Source organism: Lissotriton vulgaris, chromosome 12, assembly GCF_964263255.1.
Source record: "Lissotriton vulgaris chromosome 12, aLisVul1.2, whole genome shotgun sequence".
NCBI lineage: Eukaryota > Metazoa > Chordata > Amphibia > Caudata > Salamandridae > Lissotriton > Lissotriton vulgaris.
This window is the reverse complement of record NC_141700.1, coordinates 443,742,070-443,763,300: the sequence shown is the minus strand read 5'-3', so window position 1 is coordinate 443,763,300 and position 21,231 is coordinate 443,742,070. Positions and strand designations below refer to the sequence as shown.

Genomic DNA, 21,231 nt, shown 5'->3' with positions numbered 1-21,231 from the left:
GGAAATCCTGAGTTCAAATCACAGCAGCATTTAACTGTTTTCTCCATGCTTTCCGAATCATTCTCATCAAACAAGTGTTAAATACAATTTAAGTATAAACATCTGGTTCTATGAACTTTAGAATAAGTTATCTTAAAAATTCAATAAAATGCTTGGTATTGTGAAGATTTTTCTAGGAATGCATTGACTGAAATAGGGTAAAGAAAATGACAAAGAACAAGATAGAGGTGAATGATCACTATTGTTGAATTCAACTAATCCATTCTTCAGCAAATTATATTTTAAAATGATATGAATAGGGTAAACTTCAAATTAGAGAGGTGTTTTTGAATAAGTGAAGAGTCTTCATTCATCTTAAGTGTTTGAGTAGAGAAGTGTGTGAACTTAGAAAAGAATATGAAAGTGAAAAAGCAATATTCTCTTGAACACCATAAAGAAAAGTGTTTCAATTTTAAGAATCAAGTGGGTGCTGTGGGTTAGCTGGTTAAAGTGCCTCTCTAGTAAACAGGAGATCCTGAGTTCAACTCTCAGCAGTGCCTTGCTTTTCTCATTGTTATATAACAAATCATTTTCATTAGGTCTTATTCCGATACAATTAAAATATAAAAGTCTGATTCATCTTACTGTTGAACAGATCATCTTTAACCTTATAAAAACCCAAGTATTTTCAAGATTATAGAATGAATACTGTTATTGCAAAATGAAAAAAATACATATCTATGAGAAAGACGTAGATGAAATGTCTACCTAGATTGGAGCAATATTATTACCTTCATGAAAAAAAATTGTAAAGAATTCAAGAAATGAAATTGGGTTTTATAAGAGTACCTGTTTATTAAAACATATGAATCCTTGCGTAGTGATTGAGTATCTTTTCGTGTTTAAGATTACAATACATATAAAGAAGAATTTATAGCAGAAAACACATTTTCATCATCAACAATAAATTATTTATGCATTTTTTACTGTTACCGTTGGTGCTGTGGCTTAGTGGTTAAAGCGCCTTTCTCGTAAACAGGAAATCCTGAGTTCAAATCTCAGCAGAACCTAACTGTTTTCTCCATGCTTTCCGAATAATTTTCATCAAACAAATGTTGAATACAATTTAAGAATAAACATCTGGATCTATGAACTTTAGAATAAGTTATCTTAAACATTAAATAAAATGCTTTGTATTGTGAAGATTTTTGTAGGAATGCATTGACTGAAATAGGGAAAAGAAAATGACAAAGAACAAGATAGAGGTGAATGATCACTCTATTGTTGAATTCAACTAATCCATTCTTCAGCAAGGGATATTTTAAAATGATATGAATAGGGTAAACTTCAAATTAGAGAGGTGTTTTTGAATAAGTGAAGAGTCTTCATTCATCTTAAGTGTTTGAGTAGAGAAGTGTGTGAACTTAGAAAAGAATATGAAAGTGAAAAAGCAATATTCTCTTGAACACCAAAAAGAAAAGTGTTTCAAATTTAAGAATCAAGTGGGTGCTGTGGCTTAGCTGGTTAAAGTGCCTGTCTAGTAAACAGGAGATCCTGAGTTCATCTCTCAGCAGTGCCTTGCATTTTCTCATTGTTATATAACAAATCATTTTCATTAGGTCTTATTCCGATACAATTTAAATATAAAAGTCTGATTCATCTTACTGTTGAACAGATCATCTTTAACCTTATAAAAACCCAAGTATTTTCAAGATTATAGAATGAATACTGTTATTGCAAAATGAAAAAATACATATCTATGAGAAAGACGTAGATGAAATGTCTACCAAGATTGGAGCAATATCATTACGCTCATGAAAAAAAATTGTAAAGAATTCAAGAAATGAAATTGGGTTTTATAAGAGTACCTGTTTATTAAAACATATGAATCCTTGCGTAGTGATTGAGTATCTTTTCGTGTTTAAGATTAGAATACATATAAAGAAGAATTTATAGCAGGAAACACATTTTCATCATCAACAATAAATTATGTATGCATTTCTTACTATTAACGTTGGTGCTGTGGCTTAGTGGTTAAAGCGCCTGTCTCGTAAACAGGAAATCCTGAGTTCAAATCTCAACAGCACCTAACTGTTTTCTCCATGCTTTCCGAATAATTTTCATCAAACAAATGTTGAATACAATTTAAGAATAAACATCTGGTTCTATGAACTTTAGAATAAGTTATCTTAAAAATTAAATAAAATGCTTGGTATTGAGAAGATTTTTGTAGGAATGCATTGACTGAAATAGGGAAAAGAAAATGACAAAGAACAAGATACAGGTGAATGATCACTCTATTGTTGAATTCAACTAATCCATTCTTCAGCAAGGTATATTTTAAAATGATATGAATAGGGTAAGCTTCAAATTAGAGAGGTGTTTTTGAATAAGTGAAGAGTCTTCATTCATCTTAAGTGTTTGAGTAGAGAAGTGTGTGAACTTAGAAAAGAATATGAAAGTGAAAAAGCAATATTCTCTTGAACACCATAAAGAAAAGTGTTTCAAATTTAAGAATCAAGTGGGTGCTGTGGCTTAGCTTGTTAAAGCGCCTGTCTAGTAAACAGGAGATCCTGAGTTCAAATCTCAGCAGCGCCTTGCTTTTCTCATTGTAATATATAACAAATCATTTTCATTAGGTCTTATTCCGATACAATTAAAATATAAAAGTCTAATTCATCTTACTGTTGAACAGATCATCTTTAACCTTATAAAAACCCAAGTATTTTCAAGATTATAGAATGAATAATGTTATTGCAAAATGAAAAAAATACATATCTATGAGAAAGACGTCGATGAAATGTCTACCTAGATTGGAGTAATATTATTACCTTCATGAAAAAAAATTGTAAAGAATTCAAGAAATGAAATTGGGTTTTATAAGAGTACCTGTTTATTAAAACATATTAATACTTGCGTAGTGATTGAGTATGTTTTCCTGTTTAAGATTACAATACATATAAAGAAGAATTTATAGCAGGAAACACATTTTCATCATCAACAATGAATAATTTATGCATTTCTTACTATTACCGTTGGTGCTGTGGCTTAGTGGTTAAAGCGCCTTTCTCGTAAACAGGAAATCCTGAGTTCAAATCTCAGCAGAACCTAACTGTTTTCTCCATGCTTTCCGAATAATTTACATCAAACAAATGTTGAATACAATTTAAGAATAAACATCTGGATCTATGAACTTTAGAATAAGTTATCTTAAACATTAAATAAAATGCTTGGTATTGTGAAGATTTTTGTAGGAATGCATTGACTGAAATAGTGAAAATAAAATGACAAAGAACAAGATAGAGGTGAATGATCACTCTATTGTTGAATTCAACTAATCCATTCTTCAGCAAGGTATATTTTAAAATGATATGAATAGGGTAAACTTCAAATTAGAGAGGTGTTTTTGAATAAGTGAAGAGTCTTCATTCATCTTAAGTGTTTGAGTAGAGAAGTGTGTGAACTTAGAAAAGAATATGAAAGTGAAAAAGCAATATTCTCTTGAACACCATAAAGAAAAGTGTTTCAAATTTAAGAATCAAGTGGGTGCTGTGGCTTAGCTGGTTAAAGCGCATGTCTAGTAAACAGGAGATCCTGAGTTCAACTCTCAGCAGTGCCTTGCTTTTCTCATTGTTATATAACAAATCATTTTCATTAGGTCTTATTCCGATACAATTAAAATATAAAACTCTGATTCATCTTACTGTTGAACAGATCATCTTAAACCTTATAAAAACACAAGTATTTTCAAGATTATAGAATGAATACTGTTATTGCAAAATGAAAAAAATACATATCTATGAGAAAGACGTAGATGAAATTTCTACCTAGATTTGAGCAATATTAATACCTTCATGATTTTTTTTAAAGAATTCAAGAAATGAAATTGAGTTTTATAAGAGTACCTGTTTATCAAAACATATTAATACTTGCATAGTGACTGAGTATGTTTTCGTGTTTAAGATTACAATACATATAAAGAAGAATTTATAGCAGGAAACACATTTTCATCATCAACAATAAATTATGTATGCATTTCTTACTATTAACGTTGGTGCTGTGGCTTAGTGGTTAAAGCGCCTGTCTCGTAAACAGGAAATCCTGAGTTCAAATCTCAACAGCACCTAACTGTTTTCTCCATGCTTTCCGAATAATTTTCATCAAACAAATGTTGAATACAATTTAAGAATAAACATCTGGTTCTATGAACTTTAGAATAAGTTATCTTAAAAATTAAATAAAATGCTTGGTATTGAGAAGATTTTTGTAGGAATGCATTGACTGAAATAGGGGAAAAGAAAATGACAAAGAACAAGATACAGGTGAATGATCACTCTATTGTTGAATTCAACTAATCCATTCTTCAGCAAGGTATATTTTAAAATGATATGAATAGGGTAAGCTTCAAATTAGAGAGGTGTTTTTGAATAAGTGAAGAGTCTTCATTCATCTTAAGTGTTTGAGTAGAGAAGTGTGTGAACTTAGAAAAGAATATGAAAGTGAAAAAGCAATATTCTCTTGAACACCATAAAGAAAAGTGTTTCAAATTTAAGAATCAAGTGGGTGCTGTGGCTTAGCTTGTTAAAGCGCCTGTCTAGTAAACAGGAGATCCTGAGTTCAAATCTCAGCAGCGCCTTGCTTTTCTCATTGTAATATATAACAAATCATTTTCATTAGGTCTTATTCCGATACAATTAAAATATAAAAGTCTAATTCATCTTACTGTTGAACAGATCATCTTTAACCTTATAAAAACCCAAGTATTTTCAAGATTATAGAATGAATAATGTTATTGCAAAATGAAAAAAATACATATCTATGAGAAAGACGTCGATGAAATGTCTACCTAGATTGGAGTAATATTATTACCTTCATGAAAAAAAATTGTAAAGAATTCAAGAAATGAAATTGGGTTTTATAAGAGTACCTGTTTATTAAAACATATTAATACTTGCGTAGTGATTGAGTATGTTTTCCTGTTTAAGATTACAATACATATAAAGAAGAATTTATAGCAGGAAACACATTTTCATCATCAACAATGAATAATTTATGCATTTCTTACTATTACCGTTGGTGCTGTGGCTTAGTGGTTAAAGCGCCTTTCTCGTAAACAGGAAATCCTGAGTTCAAATCTCAGCAGAACCTAACTGTTTTCTCCATGCTTTCCGAATAATTTACATCAAACAAATGTTGAATACAATTTAAGAATAAACATCTGGATCTATGAACTTTAGAATAAGTTATCTTAAACATTAAATAAAATGCTTGGTATTGTGAAGATTTTTGTAGGAATGCATTGACTGAAATAGTGAAAATAAAATGACAAAGAACAAGATAGAGGTGAATGATCACTCTATTGTTGAATTCAACTAATCCATTCTTCAGCAAGGGATATTTTAAAATGATATGAATAGGGTAAACTTCAAATTAGAGAGGTGTTTTTGAATAAGTGAAGAGTCTTCATTCATCTTAAGTGTTTGAGTAGAGAAGTGTGTGAACTTAGAAAAGAATATGAAAGTGAAAAAGCAATATTCTCTTGAACACCATAAAGAAAAGTGTTTCAAATTTAAGAATCAAGTGGGTGCTGTGGCTTAGCTGGTTAAAGTGCATGTCTAGTAAACAGGAGATCCTGAGTTCAACTCTCAGCAGTGCCTTGCTTTTCTCATTGTTATATAACAAATCATTTTCATTAGGTCTTATTCCGATACAATTAAAATATAAAACTCTGATTCATCTTACTGTTGAACAGATCATCTTAAACCTTATAAAAACACAAGTATTTTCAAGATTATAGAATGAATACTGTTATTGCAAAATGAAAAAAATACATATCTATGAGAAAGACGTAGATGAAATTTCTACCTAGATTTGAGCAATATTAATACCTTCATGATTTTTTTTAAAGAATTCAAGAAATGAAATTGAGTTTTATAAGAGTACCTGTTTATCAAAACATATTAATACTTGCATAGTGACTGAGTATGTTTTCGTGTTTAAGATTACAATACATATAAAGAAGAATTTATAGCAGGAAACACATTTTCATCATCAACAATAAATTATGTATGCATTTCTTACTATTAACGTTGGTGCTGTGGCTTAGTGGTTAAAGCGCCTGTCTCGTAAACAGGAAATCCTGAGTTCAAATCTCAACAGCACCTAACTGTTTTCTCCATGCTTTCCGAATAATTTTCATCAAACAAATGTTGAATACAATTTAAGAATAAACATCTGGTTCTATGAACTTTAGAATAAGTTATCTTAAAAATTAAATAAAATGCTTGGTATTGAGAAGATTTTTGTAGGAATGCATTGACTGAAATAGGGAAAAGAAAATGACAAAGAACAAGATACAGGTGAATGATCACTCTATTGTTGAATTCAACTAATCCATTCTTCAGCAAGGTATATTTTAAAATGATATGAATAGGGTAAGCTTCAAATTAGAGAGGTGTTTTTGAATAAGTGAAGAGTCTTCATTCATCTTAAGTGTTTGAGTAGAGAAGTGTGTGAACTTAGAAAAGAATATGAAAGTGAAAAAGCAATATTCTCTTGAACACCATAAAGAAAAGTGTTTCAAATTTAAGCATCAAGTGGGTGCTGTGGCTTAGCTTGTTAAAGCGCCTGTCTAGTAAACAGGAGATCCTGAGTTCAAATCTCAGCAGCGCCTTGCTTTTCTCATTGTAATATATAACAAATCATTTTCATTAGGTCTTATTCCGATACAATTAAAATATAAAAGTCTAATTCATCTTACTGTTGAACAGATCATCTTTAACCTTATAAAAACCCAAGTATTTTCAAGATTATAGAATGAATAATGTTATTGCAAAATAAAAAAAATACATATCTATGAGAAAGACGTCGATGAAATGTCTACCTAGATTGGAGTAATATTATTACCTTCATGAAAAAAAATTGTAAAGAATTCAAGAAATGAAATTGGGTTTTATAAGAGTACCTGTTTATTAAAACATATTAATACTTGCGTAGTGATTGAGTATGTTTTCCTGTTTAAGATTACAATACATATAAAGAAGAATTTATAGCAGGAAACACATTTTCATCATCAACAATGAATAATTTATGCATTTCTTACTATTACCGTTGGTGCTGTGGCTTAGTGGTTAAAGCGCCTTTCTCGTAAACAGGAAATCCTGAGTTCAAATCTCAGCAGAACCTAACTGTTTTCTCCATGCTTTCCGAATAATTTACATCAAACAAATGTTGAATACAATTTAAGAATAAACATCTGGATCTATGAACTTTAGAATAAGTTATCTTAAACATTAAATAAAATGCTTGGTATTGTGAAGATTTTTGTAGGAATGCATTGACTGAAATAGTGAAAATAAAATGACAAAGAACAAGATAGAGGTGAATGATCACTCTATTGTTGAATTCAACTAATCCATTCTTCAGCAAGGGATATTTTAAAATGATATGAATAGGGTAAACTTCAAATTAGAGAGGTGTTTTTGAATAAGTGAAGAGTCTTCATTCATCTTAAGTGTTTGAGTAGAGAAGTGTGTGAACTTAGAAAAGAATATGAAAGTGAAAAAGCAATATTCTCTTGAACACCATAAAGAAAAGTGTTTCAAATTTAAGAATCAAGTGGGTGCTGTGGCTTAGCTGGTTAAAGCGCATGTCTAGTAAACAGGAGATCCTGAGTTCAACTCTCAGCAGTGCCTTGCTTTTCTCATTGTTATATAACAAATCATTTTCATTAGGTCTTATTCCGATACAATTAAAATATAAAACTCTGATTCATCTTACTGTTGAACAGATCATCTTAAACCTTATAAAAACACAAGTATTTTCAAGATTATAGAATGAATACTGTTATTGCAAAATGAAAAAAATACATATCTATGAGAAAGACGTAGATGAAATTTCTACCTAGATTTGAGCAATATTAATACCTTCATGATTTTTTTTAAAGAATTCAAGAAATGAAATTGAGTTTTATAAGAGTACCTGTTTATCAAAACATATTAATACTTGCATAGTGACTGAGTATGTTTTCGTGTTTAAGATTACAATACATATAAAGAAGAATTTATAGCAGGAAACACATTTTCATCATCAACAATAAATTATGTATGCATTTCTTACTATTAACGTTGGTGCTGTGGCTTAGTGGTTAAAGCGCCTGTCTCGTAAACAGGAAATCCTGAGTTCAAATCTCAACAGCACCTAACTGTTTTCTCCATGCTTTCCGAATAATTTTCATCAAACAAATGTTGAATACAATTTAAGAATAAACATCTGGTTCTATGAACTTTAGAATAAGTTATCTTAAAAATTAAATAAAATGCTTGGTATTGAGAAGATTTTTGTAGGAATGCATTGACTGAAATAGGGGAAAAGAAAATGACAAAGAACAAGATACAGGTGAATGATCACTCTATTGTTGAATTCAACTAATCCATTCTTCAGCAAGGTATATTTTAAAATGATATGAATAGGGTAAGCTTCAAATTAGAGAGGTGTTTTTGAATAAGTGAAGAGTCTTCATTCATCTTAAGTGTTTGAGTAGAGAAGTGTGTGAACTTAGAAAAGAATATGAAAGTGAAAAAGCAATATTCTCTTGAACACCATAAAGAAAAGTGTTTCAAATTTAAGAATCAAGTGGGTGCTGTGGCTTAGCTTGTTAAAGCGCCTGTCTAGTAAACAGGAGATCCTGAGTTCAAATCTCAGCAGCGCCTTGCTTTTCTCATTGTAATATATAACAAATCATTTTCATTAGGTCTTATTCCGATACAATTAAAATATAAAAGTCTAATTCATCTTACTGTTGAACAGATCATCTTTAACCTTATAAAAACCCAAGTATTTTCAAGATTATAGAATGAATAATGTTATTGCAAAATGAAAAAAATACATATCTATGAGAAAGACGTCGATGAAATGTCTACCTAGATTGGAGTAATATTATTACCTTCATGAAAAAAAATTGTAAAGAATTCAAGAAATGAAATTGGGTTTTATAAGAGTACCTGTTTATTAAAACATATTAATACTTGCGTAGTGATTGAGTATGTTTTCCTGTTTAAGATTACAATACATATAAAGAAGAATTTATAGCAGGAAACACATTTTCATCATCAACAATGAATAATTTATGCATTTCTTACTATTACCGTTGGTGCTGTGGCTTAGTGGTTAAAGCGCCTTTCTCGTAAACAGGAAATCCTGAGTTCAAATCTCAGCAGAACCTAACTGTTTTCTCCATGCTTTCCGAATAATTTACATCAAACAAATGTTGAATACAATTTAAGAATAAACATCTGGATCTATGAACTTTAGAATAAGTTATCTTAAACATTAAATAAAATGCTTGGTATTGTGAAGATTTTTGTAGGAATGCATTGACTGAAATAGTGAAAATAAAATGACAAAGAACAAGATAGAGGTGAATGATCACTCTATTGTTGAATTCAACTAATCCATTCTTCAGCAAGGGATATTTTAAAATGATATGAATAGGGTAAACTTCAAATTAGAGAGGTGTTTTTGAATAAGTGAAGAGTCTTCATTCATCTTAAGTGTTTGAGTAGAGAAGTGTGTGAACTTAGAAAAGAATATGAAAGTGAAAAAGCAATATTCTCTTGAACACCATAAAGAAAAGTGTTTCAAATTTAAGAATCAAGTGGGTGCTGTGGCTTAGCTGGTTAAAGTGCATGTCTAGTAAACAGGAGATCCTGAGTTCAACTCTCAGCAGTGCCTTGCTTTTCTCATTGTTATATAACAAATCATTTTCATTAGGTCTTATTCCGATACAATTAAAATATAAAACTCTGATTCATCTTACTGTTGAACAGATCATCTTAAACCTTATAAAAACACAAGTATTTTCAAGATTATAGAATGAATACTGTTATTGCAAAATGAAAAAAATACATATCTATGAGAAAGACGTAGATGAAATTTCTACCTAGATTTGAGCAATATTAATACCTTCATGATTTTTTTTAAAGAATTCAAGAAATGAAATTGAGTTTTATAAGAGTACCTGTTTATCAAAACATATTAATACTTGCATAGTGACTGAGTATGTTTTCGTGTTTAAGATTACAATACATATAAAGAAGAATTTATAGCAGGAAACACATTTTCATCATCAACAATAAATTATGTATGCATTTCTTACTATTAACGTTGGTGCTGTGGCTTAGTGGTTAAAGCGCCTGTCTCGTAAACAGGAAATCCTGAGTTCAAATCTCAACAGCACCTAACTGTTTTCTCCATGCTTTCCGAATAATTTTCATCAAACAAATGTTGAATACAATTTAAGAATAAACATCTGGTTCTATGAACTTTAGAATAAGTTATCTTAAAAATTAAATAAAATGCTTGGTATTGAGAAGATTTTTGTAGGAATGCATTGACTGAAATAGGGAAAAGAAAATGACAAAGAACAAGATACAGGTGAATGATCACTCTATTGTTGAATTCAACTAATCCATTCTTCAGCAAGGTATATTTTAAAATGATATGAATAGGGTAAGCTTCAAATTAGAGAGGTGTTTTTGAATAAGTGAAGAGTCTTCATTCATCTTAAGTGTTTGAGTAGAGAAGTGTGTGAACTTAGAAAAGAATATGAAAGTGAAAAAGCAATATTCTCTTGAACACCATAAAGAAAAGTGTTTCAAATTTAAGCATCAAGTGGGTGCTGTGGCTTAGCTTGTTAAAGCGCCTGTCTAGTAAACAGGAGATCCTGAGTTCAAATCTCAGCAGCGCCTTGCTTTTCTCATTGTAATATATAACAAATCATTTTCATTAGGTCTTATTCCGATACAATTAAAATATAAAAGTCTAATTCATCTTACTGTTGAACAGATCATCTTTAACCTTATAAAAACCCAAGTATTTTCAAGATTATAGAATGAATAATGTTATTGCAAAATAAAAAAAATACATATCTATGAGAAAGACGTCGATGAAATGTCTACCTAGATTGGAGTAATATTATTACCTTCATGAAAAAAAATTGTAAAGAATTCAAGAAATGAAATTGGGTTTTATAAGAGTACCTGTTTATTAAAACATATTAATACTTGCGTAGTGATTGAGTATGTTTTCCTGTTTAAGATTACAATACATATAAAGAAGAATTTATAGCAGGAAACACATTTTCATCATCAACAATGAATAATTTATGCATTTCTTACTATTACCGTTGGTGCTGTGGCTTAGTGGTTAAAGCGCCTTTCTCGTAAACAGGAAATCCTGAGTTCAAATCTCAGCAGAACCTAACTGTTTTCTCCATGCTTTCCGAATAATTTACATCAAACAAATGTTGAATACAATTTAAGAATAAACATCTGGATCTATGAACTTTAGAATAAGTTATCTTAAACATTAAATAAAATGCTTGGTATTGTGAAGATTTTTGTAGGAATGCATTGACTGAAATAGTGAAAATAAAATGACAAAGAACAAGATAGAGGTGAATGATCACTCTATTGTTGAATTCAACTAATCCATTCTTCAGCAAGGGATATTTTAAAATGATATGAATAGGGTAAACTTCAAATTAGAGAGGTGTTTTTGAATAAGTGAAGAGTCTTCATTCATCTTAAGTGTTTGAGTAGAGAAGTGTGTGAACTTAGAAAAGAATATGAAAGTGAAAAAGCAATATTCTCTTGAACACCATAAAGAAAAGTGTTTCAAATTTAAGAATCAAGTGGGTGCTGTGGCTTAGCTGGTTAAAGCGCATGTCTAGTAAACAGGAGATCCTGAGTTCAACTCTCAGCAGTGCCTTGCTTTTCTCATTGTTATATAACAAATCATTTTCATTAGGTCTTATTCCGATACAATTAAAATATAAAACTCTGATTCATCTTACTGTTGAACAGATCATCTTAAACCTTATAAAAACACAAGTATTTTCAAGATTATAGAATGAATACTGTTATTGCAAAATGAAAAAAATACATATCTATGAGAAAGACGTAGATGAAATTTCTACCTAGATTTGAGCAATATTAATACCTTCATGATTTTTTTTAAAGAATTCAAGAAATGAAATTGAGTTTTATAAGAGTACCTGTTTATCAAAACATATTAATACTTGCATAGTGACTGAGTATGTTTTCGTGTTTAAGATTACAATACATATAAAGAAGAATTTATAGCAGGAAACACATTTTCATCATCAACAATAAATTATGTATGCATTTCTTACTATTAACGTTGGTGCTGTGGCTTAGTGGTTAAAGCGCCTGTCTCGTAAACAGGAAATCCTGAGTTCAAATCTCAACAGCACCTAACTGTTTTCTCCATGCTTTCCGAATAATTTTCATCAAACAAATGTTGAATACAATTTAAGAATAAACATCTGGTTCTATGAACTTTAGAATAAGTTATCTTAAAAATTAAATAAAATGCTTGGTATTGAGAAGATTTTTGTAGGAATGCATTGACTGAAATAGGGAAAAGAAAATGACAAAGAACAAGATACAGGTGAATGATCACTCTATTGTTGAATTCAACTAATCCATTCTTCAGCAAGGTATATTTTAAAATGATATGAATAGGGTAAGCTTCAAATTAGAGAGGTGTTTTTGAATAAGTGAAGAGTCTTCATTCATCTTAAGTGTTTGAGTAGAGAAGTGTGTGAACTTAGAAAAGAATATGAAAGTGAAAAAGCAATATTCTCTTGAACACCATAAAGAAAAGTGTTTCAAATTTAAGAATCAAGTGGGTGCTGTGGCTTAGCTTGTTAAAGCGCCTGTCTAGTAAACAGGAGATCCTGAGTTCAAATCTCAGCAGCGCCTTGCTTTTCTCATTGTAATATATAACAAATCATTTTCATTAGGTCTTATTCCGATACAATTAAAATATAAAAGTCTAATTCATCTTACTGTTGAACAGATCATCTTTAACCTTATAAAAACCCAAGTATTTTCAAGATTATAGAATGAATAATGTTATTGCAAAATGAAAAAAATACATATCTATGAGAAAGACGTCGATGAAATGTCTACCTAGATTGGAGTAATATTATTACCTTCATGAAAAAAAATTGTAAAGAATTCAAGAAATGAAATTGGGTTTTATAAGAGTACCTGTTTATTAAAACATATTAATACTTGCGTAGTGATTGAGTATGTTTTCCTGTTTAAGATTACAATACATATAAAGAAGAATTTATAGCAGGAAACACATTTTCATCATCAACAATGAATAATTTATGCATTTCTTACTATTACCGTTGGTGCTGTGGCTTAGTGGTTAAAGCGCCTTTCTCGTAAACAGGAAATCCTGAGTTCAAATCTCAGCAGAACCTAACTGTTTTCTCCATGCTTTCCGAATAATTTACATCAAACAAATGTTGAATACAATTTAAGAATAAACATCTGGATCTATGAACTTTAGAATAAGTTATCTTAAACATTAAATAAAATGCTTGGTATTGTGAAGATTTTTGTAGGAATGCATTGACTGAAATAGTGAAAATAAAATGACAAAGAACAAGATAGAGGTGAATGATCACTCTATTGTTGAATTCAACTAATCCATTCTTCAGCAAGGGATATTTTAAAATGATATGAATAGGGTAAACTTCAAATTAGAGAGGTGTTTTTGAATAAGTGAAGAGTCTTCATTCATCTTAAGTGTTTGAGTAGAGAAGTGTGTGAACTTAGAAAAGAATATGAAAGTGAAAAAGCAATATTCTCTTGAACACCATAAAGAAAAGTGTTTCAAATTTAAGAATCAAGTGGGTGCTGTGGCTTAGCTGGTTAAAGTGCATGTCTAGTAAACAGGAGATCCTGAGTTCAACTCTCAGCAGTGCCTTGCTTTTCTCATTGTTATATAACAAATCATTTTCATTAGGTCTTATTCCGATACAATTAAAATATAAAACTCTGATTCATCTTACTGTTGAACAGATCATCTTAAACCTTATAAAAACACAAGTATTTTCAAGATTATAGAATGAATACTGTTATTGCAAAATGAAAAAAATACATATCTATGAGAAAGACGTAGATGAAATTTCTACCTAGATTTGAGCAATATTAATACCTTCATGATTTTTTTTAAAGAATTCAAGAAATGAAATTGAGTTTTATAAGAGTACCTGTTTATCAAAACATATTAATACTTGCATAGTGACTGAGTATGTTTTCGTGTTTAAGATTACAATACATATAAAGAAGAATTTATAGCAGGAAACACATTTTCATCATCAACAATAAATTATGTATGCATTTCTTACTATTAACGTTGGTGCTGTGGCTTAGTGGTTAAAGCGCCTGTCTCGTAAACAGGAAATCCTGAGTTCAAATCTCAACAGCACCTAACTGTTTTCTCCATGCTTTCCGAATAATTTTCATCAAACAAATGTTGAATACAATTTAAGAATAAACATCTGGTTCTATGAACTTTAGAATAAGTTATCTTAAAAATTAAATAAAATGCTTGGTATTGAGAAGATTTTTGTAGGAATGCATTGACTGAAATAGGGAAAAGAAAATGACAAAGAACAAGATACAGGTGAATGATCACTCTATTGTTGAATTCAACTAATCCATTCTTCAGCAAGGTATATTTTAAAATGATATGAATAGGGTAAGCTTCAAATTAGAGAGGTGTTTTTGAATAAGTGAAGAGTCTTCATTCATCTTAAGTGTTTGAGTAGAGAAGTGTGTGAACTTAGAAAAGAATATGAAAGTGAAAAAGCAATATTCTCTTGAACACCATAAAGAAAAGTGTTTCAAATTTAAGCATCAAGTGGGTGCTGTGGCTTAGCTTGTTAAAGCGCCTGTCTAGTAAACAGGAGATCCTGAGTTCAAATCTCAGCAGCGCCTTGCTTTTCTCATTGTAATATATAACAAATCATTTTCATTAGGTCTTATTCCGATACAATTAAAATATAAAAGTCTAATTCATCTTACTGTTGAACAGATCATCTTTAACCTTATAAAAACCCAAGTATTTTCAAGATTATAGAATGAATAATGTTATTGCAAAATAAAAAAAATACATATCTATGAGAAAGACGTCGATGAAATGTCTACCTAGATTGGAGTAATATTATTACCTTCATGAAAAAAAATTGTAAAGAATTCAAGAAATGAAATTGGGTTTTATAAGAGTACCTGTTTATTAAAACATATTAATACTTGCGTAGTGATTGAGTATGTTTTCCTGTTTAAGATTACAATACATATAAAGAAGAATTTATAGCAGGAAACACATTTTCATCATCAACAATGAATAATTTATGCATTTCTTACTATTAACGTTGGTGCTGTGGCTTAGTGGTTAAAGCGCCTTTCTCGTAAACAGGAAATCCAGAGTTCAAATCTCAGCAGAACCTAACTGTTTTCTCCATGCTTTCCGAATAGTTTACATCAAACAAATGTTGAATACAATTTAAGAATAAACATCTGGATCTATGAACTTTAGAATAAGTTATCTTAAACATTAAATAAAATGCTTGGTATTGTGAAGATTTTTGTAGGAATGCATTGACTGAAATAGTGAAAATAAAATGACAAAGAACAAGATAGAGGTGAATGATCACTCTATTGTTGAATTCAACTAATCCATTCTTCAGCAAGGGATATTTTAAAATGATATGAATAGGGTAAACTTCAAATTAGAGAGGTGTTTTTGAATAAGTGAAGAGTCTTCATTCATCTTAAGTGTTTGAGTAGAGAAGTGTGTGAACTTAGAAAAGAATATGAAAGTAAAAAAGCAATATTCTCTTGAACACCATAAAGAAAAGTGTTTCAAATTTAAGAATCAAGTGGGTGCTGTGGCTTAGCTGGTTAAAGCGCCTGTCTAGTAAACAGGAGATCCTGAGTTCAACTCTCAGCAGTGCCTTGCTTTTCTCATTGTTATATAACAAATCATTTTCATTAGGTCTTATTCCGATACAATTAAAATATAAAACTCTGATTCATCTTACTGTTGAACAGATCATCTTAAACCTTATAAAAACACAAGTATTTTCAAGATTATAGAATGAATACTGTTATTGCAAAATGAAAAAAATACATATCTATGAGAAAGACGTAGATGAAATTTCTACCTAGATTTGAGCAATATTAATACCTTCATGATTTTTTTTAAAGAATTCAAGAAATGAAATTGAGTTTTATAAGAGTACCTGTTTATCAAAACATATTAATACTTGCATAGTGACTGAGTATGTTTTCGTGTTTAAGATTACAATACATATAAAGAAGAATTTATAGCAGGAAACACATTTTCATCATCAACAATAAATTATGTATGCATTTCTTACTATTAACGTTGGTGCTGTGGCTTAGTGGTTAAAGCGCCTGTCTCGTAAACAGGAAATCCTGAGTTCAAATCTCAGCAGCACCTAAATGTTTTCTCCATGCTTTCCGAATAATTTTCATCAAACAAATGTTGAATACAATTTAAGAATGAACATCTGGTTCTATGAACTTTAGAATAAGTTATCTTAAAAATTAAATAAAATGCTTGGTATTGTGAAGATTTTTGTAGGAATGCATTGACTGAAATAGGGAAAAGAAAATGACAAAGAACAAGATAGAGGTGAATGATCACTCTATTGTTGAATTCAACTAATCCATTCTTCAGCAAGGTATATTTTAAAATGATATGAATAGGGTAAACTTCAAATTAGAGAGGTGTTTTTGAATAAGTGAAGAGTCTTCATTCATCTTAAGTGTTTGAGTAAAGAAGTGTGTGAACTTACAAAAGAATATGAAAGTGAAAAAGCAATATTCTCTTGAACACCATAAAGAAAAGTGTTTCAAATTTAAGAATCAAGTGGGTGCTGTGGCTTAGCTGGTTAAAGCGCCTGTCTAGTAAACAGGAGATCCTGAGTTCATCTCTCAGCAGTGCCTTGCATTTTCTCATTGTTATATAACAAATCATTTTCATTAGGTCTTATTTCGATACAATTAAAATATAAAAGTCTGATTCATCTTACTGTTGAACAGATCACCTTTAACCTTCTAAAAACCCAGGTATTTTCAAGATTATAGAATGAATACTGTTATTGCAAAATGAAAAAAAGTACATATCTATGAGAAAGACGTAGATGAAATGCCTACCAAGATTGGAGCAATATTATTACCTTCATGAAAAAAAATTGTAAAGAATTCAAGAAATTAAATTGGGTTTTATAAGAGTACCTGTTTATTAAAATATATGAATCCTTGCGTAGTGATTGAGTATCTTTTCGTGTTTAAGATTACAATACATATAAAGAAGAATTTATAGCAGAAAACACATTTTCATCATCAACAATAAATTATTTATGCATTTTTTAATATTACCGTTGGTGCTGTGGCTTAGTGGTAAAAGCTCCTATCTCGTAAACAGGAAATCCTGAGTTCAAATCTCAGCAGCATTTAACTGTTTTCTTCATGCTTTCCGAATAATTTTCATCAAACAAGTGTTGAATACAATTGAAGTATAAACAATTGGTTCTATGAACTTTAGAATAAGTTATCTTAAAAATTAAATAAAATACTTGGTATTGTGAAGATTTTTGTAGGAATGCATTGATTGAAATAGGGAAAAGAAAATGACAAAGAACAAGATAGAGGTGAATGATCACTCTATTGTTGAATTCAACTAATCCATTCTTCAGCAAGGTATATTTTAAAATGATATGAATAGGGTAAACTTCAAATTAGAGAGGTGTTTTTGAATAAGTGAAGAGTCTTCATTCATCTTAAGTGTTTGAGTAGAGAAGTGTGTGAACTTAGAAAAGAATATGAAAGTGAAAAAGCAATATTCTCTTGAACACCATAAAGAAAAGTGTTTCAAATTTAATAATCAAGTGGGTGCTGAGGCTTAGCTGGTTAAAGCGCCTGTCTAGTAAACAGGAGATCCTGAGTTCAACTCTCAGCAGTGCCTTGCTTTTCTCATTGTTATATAACAAATCATTTTCATTAGGTCTTATTCCGATACAATTAAAATATAAAAGTCTGATTCATCTTACTGTTGAACAGATCATCTTAAACCTTATAAAAACACAAGTATTTTCAGGATTATAGAATGAATACTGTTATTGCCAAATAAAAAAATACATATCTATGAGAAAGACGTAGATGAAATTTCTACCTAGATTTGAGCAATATTAAAACCTTCATGATTTTTTTTTTAAAGAATTCAAGAAATGAAATTGAGTTTTATAAGAGTACCTGTTTATTAAAACATATTAATACTTGCGTAGTGATTGAGTATGTTTTCGTGTTTAAGATTACAATACATATAAAGAAGAATTTATAGCAGGAAACACATTTTCATCATCAATAATAAATTATGTATGCATTTCTTACTATTAACGTTGGTGCTGTGGCTTAGTGGTTAAAGCGCCTGTCTCGTAAACAGGAAATCCTGAGTTGAAATCTCAACAGCACCTAACTGTTTTCTCCATGCTTTCCGAATAATTTTCATCAAACAAATGTTGAATACAATTTAAGAATAAACATCTGGTTCTATGAACTTTAGAATAAGTTATCTTAAAAATTAAATAAAATGCTTGGTATTGAGAAGATTTTTGTAGGAATGCATTGACTGAAATAGGGAAAAGAAAATGACAAAGAACAAGATACAGGTGAATATGGCTGAGATACCCGTCACCCCCTCTCAACACAATCCCCAAAGGAGGGAAACCGGAAACAGCTCTTGAAGTTTTTGGAAGAGGGAGGGAGTGACCCTCCCGGCCGTATTTATTAAAACAAAATTAAAACATTAAATCAACAGTTTCATATTAATGTACAATTTCATTACCACATTGCGATGTTTGGCTAACCTTAACAGATTCTCTAATACAGAGGTTCTCCTAGCCGAACTAACATCCTACAAAACATTGACTTGAAATTTTGAAATTGTACATCCTAACGTTTAAGGGCCAACGGCAAGGTCGTAACCGGTGTCAAGATCCCTAACCAGAAATACCCCCCCCACTTGGGAGGGGCGACAGGACTGAGGCATACCTCAAGTGCAACTACCAATTTCCCTTGACTTGACGGGGGCACCAATAAACTCGACGCCATTTAAAGGTCGTTCGAGGACTCGTGTGAGGTATCTAGAAGGTAGCGTAGACCTCCCCCCAAACCCCGCACAACTTACCACATCTGCCGTCGCAGACGTCACTGGCCCCGGGAAATTCCCCAGGAGGGGGCTGTAACCCCTCCTACACAGGAAGGGGCCTTGACCGCCTTTCCTTTTCTTTCGGCGACCCATCCTTAGAAGGGACCGCCTCCCCGTTGAGGGGCCAATGGCCACCTCTCCCGAGCGCTCCCATCCGTGTTGGGTGACGCCCACTCATAGGGATCTTCCAATTAGTGCTCACCGATCATGACCTTACCGCCACAGGCCGGATAGTTGACCGGCTATCCGGACCCCCCACAAAGCTCCTACCTAAAGGTCATGTTTTAACGTTTTTAACCATGCTAAGAAGTCTCCTATGAGTAACTCATTCCCCACCCGAGACAAATGCACACCATCCCCCAAATACATACTGTCATCATTAATACAGCCATGCGAAATAGAATGCAATGTCCTGGAACGGAACAACCTACTCACTTTGTTATTAAGCTTTCTAACAGAATGATTCAAAGCAGGAATAGAAATAGCCCCTCGCCACACCTTTCGTGGGATCATATGGGACCACGCAATTATGCACCCCGGAACTCTCCTCGCCAACCAACTTACAGTGGAAAGCATTGCCTCCAGGAGAAGTCGTCTACCGGTGGTGACTAAATCATTGCCCCCTAGATGTACTATGACTATAGACGGCGGTGACCTCGTCCGCCCTAACAAACCCTCGAAAAATGTTTGAAACTGGTCAATACAGAGACCGCCTCTTCCGTAGAAGGACACCCTGTACCCGTATTCCCCAGCTACGTGAATCATGTCACCTGCTTTGAATACGTCCGCGGCACGCCTCACGTATGAGTGGCCCACGACCCACACCTCCTTTTTCACAGCCGGTGATGTCTGACCGCTGGCCCGGTGTTGGGTCGACTGCATAGTCCGCCCCGCCTCGTAGGCTTGCGCAACTGAAAACCAAACAAAAACAAGAGGCGTGAGTACATCATTACAGCTTCACAACACGTGCAACCGCACGTACCTCTTATAACAATTGGAGGACCAACGCCCCACTCGTTTCACTTGTTCAACATTAAGACCCCTAGCTGTAGCTTCTGTAGCAGCCCCTATCCGAAAGGAATGGGTCCCAAACTCGCCCGGGTTCAAGCCCGCAGCGGCAATTGACATCGCAAGCACCCGCTGAAACTGAAATTTCGTCAGTGGGGTGGCGTCCGCGTGTCTCAACAAGGTCCCCCCCCATGATGCCACCCTTCGTGCTAGGTAGCCTTCTAAACACTTTACCGGACACATGGAGGACCCGGGAATCCTGCGTATGATTATGCAGTCACCCATCCCACCTTGATCGGTCTTGGACCTGACAAAGGAGACAGTCATTGTCTCTCCTCTGATCTGAACATGTTCCTGGCACAAACCCCCTGTCACATCCTGTTTGTTCCTTGCCACTAGTTCGCTTACCCGCATCGCCCCATGAAATGCCAGCGTAAAAGCGGCTCGGAACAACACTGTCTCAAACTGAGATGAACATGTGGAAGGGAGTGTGGCCAACAACTGGGCCAACCTATCCAAACCTATCGGGCGCCTCTCATCTACTCTGCGACCCTCAAGGCGTTGCCACCCACGCAGCGCTTTCTGTACCACGAAAGACGCTGTCGGGTCCTGGATACCATGAGCCCTGGCAACAAAGGAAATGGCAGCACGATGCCTCTGGGCCGTAGCCACCGATTTCCCAGCCCTACGTAAGGCTTCAGAAAATTCACTACCCATTCCTCGTGGCCCCAAAGCCCCTCTCTATCGGTCCCCAAAAAGGCTAAATAGGACCGAAACGCCCCTTCATATGCCTTCCTCGTCCTTGGTGCTAGACTCTCTCCCACGAGGTGATGAAGTTCGGGGCACCGAGAGACCAGAGAGCTTCGGGAAAGGGTGCCGGCTCTGGGTCCGCTGTGGGAAGGAAACCCGAGAAAGCCTGCATATGAAAACGAGACAGTGCATCAGCCGCCTGATTCATTACCCCCGGGACATGTTTTGCTCTGAATAGCACATTCAGTTGCATACACAGTAAAACAATTTCTTTGAGCAGTCTTAAAATCAGTTTACATCGTGCAGCCTGGCTATTGATGCACTCGACCACGGTCATATTGTCAGACCAAAATATCACAGAGTGATCTTTGA

At 32.7% G+C, this 21,231-nt stretch overlaps 16 non-coding genes across 16 annotated transcripts; all 16 read left to right on the top strand.

Annotated features, from left to right (window-relative positions):
* The first annotated feature begins 1,995 nt into the window (after positions 1–1,995).
* Positions 1,996–2,068, top strand: TRNAT-CGU (transfer RNA threonine (anticodon CGU)). The gene has a single exon. It is a non-coding gene; the product is annotated as a tRNA-Thr (tRNA).
* Positions 2,069–2,503: 435 nt separating this feature from the next.
* Positions 2,504–2,577, top strand: TRNAT-AGU (transfer RNA threonine (anticodon AGU)). Its single transcript has one exon. It is a non-coding gene; the product is annotated as a tRNA-Thr (tRNA).
* Positions 2,578–4,032: 1,455 nt separating this feature from the next.
* TRNAT-CGU (transfer RNA threonine (anticodon CGU)) lies at positions 4,033–4,105 on the top strand. The gene has a single exon. It is a non-coding gene; the product is annotated as a tRNA-Thr (tRNA).
* Positions 4,106–4,541: 436 nt separating this feature from the next.
* TRNAT-AGU (transfer RNA threonine (anticodon AGU)) lies at positions 4,542–4,615 on the top strand. The gene has a single exon. It is a non-coding gene; the product is annotated as a tRNA-Thr (tRNA).
* Positions 4,616–6,070: 1,455 nt separating this feature from the next.
* TRNAT-CGU (transfer RNA threonine (anticodon CGU)) lies at positions 6,071–6,143 on the top strand. The gene has a single exon. It is a non-coding gene; the product is annotated as a tRNA-Thr (tRNA).
* Positions 6,144–6,578: 435 nt separating this feature from the next.
* On the top strand, positions 6,579–6,652 carry TRNAT-AGU (transfer RNA threonine (anticodon AGU)). The gene has a single exon. It is a non-coding gene; the product is annotated as a tRNA-Thr (tRNA).
* Positions 6,653–8,107: 1,455 nt separating this feature from the next.
* On the top strand, positions 8,108–8,180 carry TRNAT-CGU (transfer RNA threonine (anticodon CGU)). The gene has a single exon. It is a non-coding gene; the product is annotated as a tRNA-Thr (tRNA).
* Positions 8,181–8,616: 436 nt separating this feature from the next.
* Positions 8,617–8,690, top strand: TRNAT-AGU (transfer RNA threonine (anticodon AGU)). The gene has a single exon. It is a non-coding gene; the product is annotated as a tRNA-Thr (tRNA).
* Positions 8,691–10,145: 1,455 nt separating this feature from the next.
* Positions 10,146–10,218, top strand: TRNAT-CGU (transfer RNA threonine (anticodon CGU)). The gene has a single exon. It is a non-coding gene; the product is annotated as a tRNA-Thr (tRNA).
* A 435-nt stretch (positions 10,219–10,653) lies between these two features.
* Positions 10,654–10,727, top strand: TRNAT-AGU (transfer RNA threonine (anticodon AGU)). The gene has a single exon. It is a non-coding gene; the product is annotated as a tRNA-Thr (tRNA).
* Positions 10,728–12,182: 1,455 nt separating this feature from the next.
* TRNAT-CGU (transfer RNA threonine (anticodon CGU)) lies at positions 12,183–12,255 on the top strand. The gene has a single exon. It is a non-coding gene; the product is annotated as a tRNA-Thr (tRNA).
* Positions 12,256–12,690: 435 nt separating this feature from the next.
* Positions 12,691–12,764, top strand: TRNAT-AGU (transfer RNA threonine (anticodon AGU)). Its single transcript has one exon. It is a non-coding gene; the product is annotated as a tRNA-Thr (tRNA).
* Positions 12,765–14,219: 1,455 nt separating this feature from the next.
* TRNAT-CGU (transfer RNA threonine (anticodon CGU)) lies at positions 14,220–14,292 on the top strand. Its single transcript has one exon. It is a non-coding gene; the product is annotated as a tRNA-Thr (tRNA).
* A 435-nt stretch (positions 14,293–14,727) lies between these two features.
* On the top strand, positions 14,728–14,801 carry TRNAT-AGU (transfer RNA threonine (anticodon AGU)). Its single transcript has one exon. It is a non-coding gene; the product is annotated as a tRNA-Thr (tRNA).
* A 947-nt stretch (positions 14,802–15,748) lies between these two features.
* Positions 15,749–15,822, top strand: TRNAT-AGU (transfer RNA threonine (anticodon AGU)). Its single transcript has one exon. It is a non-coding gene; the product is annotated as a tRNA-Thr (tRNA).
* Positions 15,823–16,256: 434 nt separating this feature from the next.
* On the top strand, positions 16,257–16,329 carry TRNAT-CGU (transfer RNA threonine (anticodon CGU)). The gene has a single exon. It is a non-coding gene; the product is annotated as a tRNA-Thr (tRNA).
* Positions 16,330–21,231: the final 4,902 nt, after the last annotated feature.